Here is a 7,722-nt window from a genome sequence, read left to right as displayed (position 1 = left end):
GCAGCCCGACGCGCCCGTCCCGGCTGCGGCGGGCCATCGCTCGGCGGCCGCGACCTCCCCCGGTTGGACGAGGCAGCTGTCGTGAGAGCGGCTCTTGGGCCGGCTGCAGGGCGCCGCGTCTCAGAGGCTGGGGCGTCCTTAACTTCCCTCTTCCATTAGCCCTGCCTGTTTGGGGCTTTTTAGGGGCGAGGAAGCCTCACGTGGCCTCGGGAACAACCTTCGCCCCGCCGGGCCCCAGTCTGGGAAAGGCGGGTTCTTTCTGACCCTCTAGCACCCTGTGGGCTGGGCTGGGCAAGTTCCCCGGCTGCGCGTATGGGACCTGGAGAGGGTATGTGCCACTTTCTCTGCGCTCTCGTCGGGCAGTTTTGCGGCCCCAGGTCTGAACAAACCAGTTCACATTAACGCCACTAGGCTCCGTCGCCAGGGTTGGCCACTCATCTGTAGCAGCGGGGACGAGGCACCCTGGGCGACGGTGACATGCATGCCCCTGCCTACACGCAGCTCTGCTTCTTTGCCATTCTGCAGTGGTCTGCACGGGTCCCTTTCTCCCTCAGTGATTACTGCCCCTCCATCTCTGGCTGTTTAACCCAAACCCATTTGCTGCAGCCCAGGACCTTCGATCCTCTGCCGTTCTCTTCATTGGCCGGAGCCACCACTAGAATGTGACTCCGACAGGGCTGATTTATTCCCGAGCCCCTGGGAAGTTCCCATTTCTGTACTGGGTCAGTTGACATTGTGAAGTAGGCAAAACTATGCCTTGGGTGACATTGTGAAGTTGGCAAAGGGTGCCCTAGGTGACATTGTGAAGTAGGCAAAATGCATTTTATTTCTTCCAGGAGCCTTTGTTGAGCCCATCTTGTGTGCCAGGTGCCAGGGATGTACAGTCCAGAGCATATCCTACCACAGACAAGAAGGGACAAAGCCCTATAAACAAGCAGGTGCTTGGAAGTTGCCATTAGTGCTGTTATAGAGCTATTGGTAAGGTACAGTGTGGGAACCCAGGACGGGGACAAGCCACTACAGAGTGGGGGGAAAAGGAGCTCGGAACCCCACTTTCCTCTCTTGGTCTTTCTTGCGGGCTTGACTGAGTTGTCAAGGGGAGATGGGAGGACGAGAAAGGATGCAGAACAATTACACCCCGTCTCTGTGCAAATTGTTGAACACAAGTCCTAAGCCATCATTTTGTTTGGTGACAGCACCTATTACAGTGCCGGGATAATAATGTCATTTAATGAATGAGGGAATTGAGGACATTGTAAAAAGTGCACATTTTTCTTCAAGTTAGAAAATTAAAGTGAAGGCAAATTGTGAGGATTTTGGCTGTGCCACGTTGGGAAGAGAGCTATGTGGGACCTTCAAAGAAGTGGTGCTGCCCCAGATATTTGAGTCATGCTACCCTCTACTACCTTCCTTCACCTTGTTAACCCTTCCAATGCCAGGAGCCAAGTGTTTGTATGCAATCATGTGTATGAAAATACCTGGTGTGAGCTATGAGGCACGCATTCATCTACTAGGCAGTCATCAAATATTTGTTGACTTCTGTGTTCCAGACATAGAGCAATAAACAAGGTGGACAAAGTCCCTGCTCTCACAAAGCTTGCATTCTAGTGGATGGGGGGGAAACAAATTATGGGAAAAAATTAATTCGATCAGGATTACTTGACCTCAGCACTGTGACATTTTGGACCATACGATTCTTTGTTGGTCGGGGGTTGTCCTATGCATCCCCTGGCCAGTGTCCACACCAGAACCACCCCTCTCTCTGAATGGTCACAATCTCAAAGGACTTCAGACCAACTGCTAAAGGCTCCCCTAAGGGGCAAACTTGCCCTCAGTTGAGAATCTCTGGGTTGGATGATGATAAATCTTAACCTTCTTTCTTTATTTTTTTAAAAACATTTTTAAATGTTTTTTTTTAACTTATTTTTGAGAGACAGAGGAGACAGAGCAAGCAGGGGAGGGTCAGAGAGAGAGAGGGAGATACAGAATCTGAAGCAGGCTCCAGGCTCTGAACTGTCAGCACAGAGCTCGGTGGGGGGCTCGAACCCACAAACTGTGAGATCATAACCTGAGCCGAAGCCAGACGCTTAACCGACTGAGCCACCCAGGCACTCCAATCTTAACCTTCTTTAAATTGGTGGAGTTTACTTATCTGGGAGGGCTATGAGCAGAAAATTCACACCAAAGTTAAGAAGAGGACTGCTGAAGATGTTGACTCCAAAACATCTTCATCACTTTTCTAGTAGACACGTGTGGTTTGGGGCTGCTCACCAGCCATTACCTTATTCTGAGTACTACTTTTTCCTGAATCTGTGCTCCCACTGGTTTAGAAGTCTCAGAGAGCAAGAGAAGAGGGATATTTCCACCAAGAGACACAATAACAGTTTCATTGAGCTGGGACTTGAAATTGCTGCTTGGTCTTCACTGAGCTTCCCTGGGGAAATAAAAAGTGGGGGGCATGAATGGGATTATTATGTTGGTTAGAATGGTTGAGCCTGACAATGAAGAGGAAATAGGTTCAGAGTAGTAGGAGGAAGCAGTGGAAGGAGCTCAGGGGAGTTCCTGGTGTCGCCATGTCCTACTGAAATGCTTAATGAATGTGCTGTCACCTCACCAGGTACTAAAGCTCCTCACCCCACTAGGCAAACAACCCCAACAAGCTGGGATGTTGGCCCCAGTCTATAGCCGGGTGACCAGTTATAGAAACAGAGATGTGACCTCTGTATTTCTTTCCTTGCTGTAACATATATATGATGGATTCAAAATTTTACAGTTCCAGAATGAAATGGAGCCAATGTAAATTTATTTCTTTTTATAATTAGCTTAGCATTCAAACACTTATCCACTGATGGTAGAGCTTTCAAGATGTCAAATTTTGGGTTACTCAGTCTCATTTGGGCTAAGTCCTTAGTATCCTTTGCCTCCTCCGTATCCTTCCCCCATTTCCTTGACATTAATCTTAGTTTCAGGTACCTTACATATTGGCCTGGTATTAGATAAGAGGCATCTGCTCTGCGAGTCATCCTCTTGGCTTAGTGGTCTCTGCTGAGGTCTGGCTTATCTCTTCTGATCCTTTATCTGTGGTTCTTGGCTTTGAGTCTAGATTCCTACATACTCTGTGCACTAGTTAGGGTGATGCTAGCTACCATGGCAAATAAACTCCAGAAGTTCAGGGGGTTAATACAACAGAAGTTTGTGTGTGGCTCATATCCCTGTTCGGTGTGGGAGTTCTTCATCTGTATGTGGCTTGCTTTCATTTAGAAAGTTAGAAATGCAAGTCTGCCTGGATGGGTCAGTTAAGCATCCGACTCTTGATTTCGGCTCAGGTCATGATCTCACTCACGGTCACGGGATTGAGTCCTATGCTGGGCTCAGTGCTGAGTGTGGAGTCTGTTTAAGATTCTCTCTCTTGGGGCGCCTGGGTGGCTCAGTCGATTAAGCCTCCGACTTCGGCTCAGGTCAGGTCTCATGTTCGTGGGTTCGAGCCCCGCGTCAGGCTCTGTGCTGACAGCTCAGAGCCTGGAGCCTGCTTCTGGTTCTGTGTCTCCTTCTCTCTCTGCCCCTCCCCCTCTCATGCTCTGTCTCTCTCTGTGTCAAAAATAAATAAAACATTAAAAAAAAATTTAAAGATTCTCTCTCTTGTTCTGCCCCTCCCCTGCTCTCACTCTCACTCTCTCATCTCTCAAAAAAAAAAAAAAAAAAAAAAAGGAAAAAGAACTTTAGAAACCCAGTTTCCTTTCATCCTGTGGTTCCAGCATTCCCTGCAGCAGAGGCTCCCAAACTTTCTTGATTCACAGTGTCTTTAGAGTCTTAGTACTATATTCTTGGGGCTGCAGACCAAAAGAAATATCTGGCAGTTCCTTTTATTTAGTGGTTAGTGCCAAACAATTTAATAACAGTAGTTTGCTCAGTGTCCTGGGTCAGTGAAAACCTGCAGTATCCCAAATTCACTCTTCAGTTCACAGTAGGTGTGTCCTACTGATATTATATTTCCTGTGAAAATTTAATATATTCTAGGTAGGTATGCCTTGTGAATTCATTATGGGGTCAAACTGGATGCAGAGACCAGCACTCTTGGGCCTTGGAGTTTTTTCTTCCCGCCAGAAGAAGGGGAAGGAGTATAGTGGAGTCCTACTTTTCAATCACTTTTGCTGACAATTCCATTGGCAGCATTTAGACATATCGCCATGCCTGTGGCAGAGAGGCTGGGAACCAGCCTGCAGCGGGAACATCACCCCTCAGCAGGGACACAGGATTTTTTATAGGCAGCTAGCTGTTTCTGATACTATTTGGCAACCTCTCCATCCAGATTTGTATTCTACTGGGTCCTTTGGCTCATTCTCAAGTGTATCTGATCTCTGGAGTGTGGCAGTAGGGACTCAGATACTCCAGTGGGTGTCAATCAGCGATCCTCTCCGGGGGTCCATCTCCACAGGCACATCCCCCAGTGGTTGCTGCTCCACAAATCAGGTGCCGTGTGGGGCACACAACTCCATTCCCAGGTGTGCAAGTTCATGAGCTACTCTCTGGAAAGTTTAAACATAGTTTCCTCCGGTAATTCTAGATCTGTCTTGAGTTTCTATTACCAAATATTTCCACACGCAGCCCCACCCAGCAAGTAGGTGACTCACCCCTGCAGGAAGGGTGGTACTGGCCTTTGCATCAGCCCACCACACACTTCTCTTATCAGCTCTTCAAACTTTTTACTTCTTTGGATAAGAACTAATTCAACATTATTATAATTCTTATTACAATTTATTATTCTTTTTAAAATGTTTTATTTTATTTTATTTTATTTTTGAGAGAGAGAGAGACAGCATGAGTGGGGGAGGGACAGAGAGAGAGGGAAACACTGAAGCAGACTCCAGGCTCCGAGCTGTCAGCACAGAGCCTAACATGGGGCTCGAACTCACAAACCGTGAGATCACGACCTGAGCCAAAGTTGGATGGTTAGCCGACTGAACCATCCAGGTGCCCCCTGATTTATTGTTCTTGAATATGCTTTATGCCCTTTTATTTCAATCCATGTCTTTCGATTTTCCAAACCAAGTTTTTGAATATTTTAAAATATTTTCCTCTCCCAGAGGAAAGCTTACAGCTCTGAAAAGTATGATCTTTGTCTACTCAAGACCTCAAAAAGACATAAATTTTACACTTTGATCTTTCAGTATTTCCATTTTTCATCTCTTGAGCAATGAGGCTTGGACTCTTGGAATAAACAGAGTGAAGGAAGATTTACCAGATTAAACATTTTCTCACAAGACCAATGTGTAGGGTAATGTTTTAGACTGCCATCCAACTATTCTGTGCCTTAGGGTTATGGCATATAGTGAGCCGCGCATCAGGAATGGTTTGCAGCAGCCGGAGATGTAGCAGTTAAGAAAGGAATCTCTGTACAAGTCGAATACTGACACAGTGTTTTTTTATTCTTATTTTTCCTACAGCTGACAAACTGTTTACCCCCCTGATAGGAACTTTATCCCCATCTTTACCTGCCAAGAGGCTGAAAAAGTCACTCCTAAATACTTTTAGGGCACAGAGGATTTTCTGCATTGTTTAAAGATACAATTTGGTGCCTGACAGCTCTTTTCAAAATGTTTCTAAATCTCCTTTTCTAGCTCTTACCTAAATGAAGTGGCTACATCATGGAGCAGCTACCAATGGCTTTCTCTATTTTTTTCTCTACTGTTAATAATTTAGCATCATCTCTTCATTCTACAGACAGAAGTACAAATGCCAAATAAAAACAACTGCAAATTAAACCTTTCCTTAGTGGTGTTTAACCATTTTTTAAAATAATTTTTTAAATGTTTTATTTATTTTAGAGAGAGACAGCGTGAACAGGGGAGGGTCAGAAAAAGAGGGAGACACAGAATCTGAAGCAGGCTCTAGGCTCTGAACTGTCAGCACAGAGCCTGATGCGGGGCTCGAACCCATGAACCCTGAGATCATGACCTGAGCTGAAGTCAGGCACTTAACTAACTGAGCCATCCAGGCGCCTCTAGTGGTGTTTAACCTTGACTATAGATTTGAAATATTTCTGTGATAAATGTCCCTGCTTTTCTTTCAGGTTATAAGAAAGGATTTAAACTTGAATGGTACATAACAATGAATAAATAAAAAATACTTGATAAATATTTGATAAATCTGACTGCTCCTGAGGTCTTTATTTTTTTAACTTTTTTTTTTAGTGTTTACTATTTTTGACAGAGAGACAGAGACAGAGAGCAAGCATGGGAGGGAGAGAGAGAGAGGGAGACACAGAAGCACGGTCCAGGCTCTGAGGTGTCGGCACAGAGCACAATACGGGACTCAAACTCACAGACCGCAAGATCATGACCTGAGCCGAAGTCGGACACTTACCCAACTGAGCCATCCAGGCACCTGTCCTGATTTTTTAAAGTAGTTTATTGTCAAATTAGTTTCCATAAAACACCCAGTGTGTCCTGATGTTTTTAAACAAAGACAGTAAGAAGAAACTTTTAGGCGGTTAATTCTTACAAACTGTCTAGAAATCAACACCATTAACCGAAAACTTCAGAAAATGTTACTAGGAAAAGAGCCTATTTCTGCCTAGTTGAGTAAACTAGGTGAGTCCCTCCTGGACACAGGACATGGGAGTTATTATACATTGTGCATATTAATTTTCCAGACAACTGTAGGCTGTGGAGGGAGTGGTGTCAAAGGAAATTTGAATACTCTCTCTGTTGAGAAACTGTCTGCTGTTCATTGACTTCAGTTAAATTATAAAAATTCAACTGAGTAAATTTAAAGATCAGATTGGCTTTATTCAACAATCGTGAACCGAGCAGCATCCCATCTAGCAAGTGCAAAAGACCTCCACTGAGCTGTAGAAAAAGAAATGTTTTTAAAGGCAGAATGGGGGTGGAAAAAGGAAATTATTCCTGCCTAGAGGACAGTTTCAAGGAAGGTGCCCCTTCCTGAGGGAAGCAGAAGTGGGGACCACCTCACTGGTATTGATCAGGTAATTCCAGGTTGACTGCTTAAAAACCACCATCTATGGAGAGGTAGAGACTGCTGTTATGTTAGACATTAAGTCATGATTTACCCATGTGGGGCTTAGCACAAGTGATGCTATTTTGTGAATGTCCTTTCTCTGTCTCTTTCTCAAACAGTTCCTAGCTGGTTTACATCTTCAGAATCTCCTTTTCCACCTACCACCTGTACTTAAGCTCTGGGAACCCTACCGTGCCCTCTCTCAGCTGCCAGAAAATTGCTTCTCTTAAAACTCATTCTCTCAAGCCTCAATCTATTAGTCTTACTGCCCTGGAGGCTAGACCACATTTTAGGCTCATCAAAGCTTTCTCTCAACAAAGGTGTTCTCTCCTTAGGGGTAATTGCATGCCACTACTAAGAAAATCGTAGGTTCTGAATTGGTCCAAAAGCAAAAACAAAACCAAACAAAACTGTGAACATTACAGTGGGGGTATGTGTGTGGGAAATGTTACCTTCAAAACGTTAAACATCAGATTAACTTTGCCACTGGAGAATCATCTACATACTTTTTGAGAGAAAAGATTGTGGCCATGAAATTTTATACTGTGTTAATTTTAGTTCATGTATTAAGGTCACAGATTTTCAAGGACTCAGAAAATAGAACTTCGGTGAAAGTTTTTGAAAAAATTACTTTGATAGTCTTCCACTGATAAGTCAAAATTCAGGCTGGAAGAGTGGGGAAGACATAATGTAAAAATTGAGACA

The 7,722-nt window shown here is 44.6% G+C and overlaps 1 long non-coding RNA gene across 1 annotated transcript; it reads left to right on the top strand.

Annotated features, from left to right (window-relative positions):
- The first annotated feature begins 195 nt into the window (after positions 1–195).
- LOC115304681 lies at positions 196–5,762 on the top strand. Its single transcript, XR_003914553.1, has 3 exons — positions 196–328; positions 837–978; positions 5,619–5,762. It is a non-coding gene; the product is annotated as an uncharacterized LOC115304681 (long non-coding RNA).
- The last annotated feature ends 1,960 nt before the right edge of the window (positions 5,763–7,722 follow it).

Source organism: Suricata suricatta, chromosome 10, assembly GCF_006229205.1.
Source record: "Suricata suricatta isolate VVHF042 chromosome 10, meerkat_22Aug2017_6uvM2_HiC, whole genome shotgun sequence".
NCBI classification, from domain to species: domain Eukaryota; kingdom Metazoa; phylum Chordata; class Mammalia; order Carnivora; family Herpestidae; genus Suricata; species Suricata suricatta.
The sequence above is the reverse complement of the archived record's forward strand: the minus strand, read 5'-3'. Positions and strand labels throughout refer to the sequence as shown.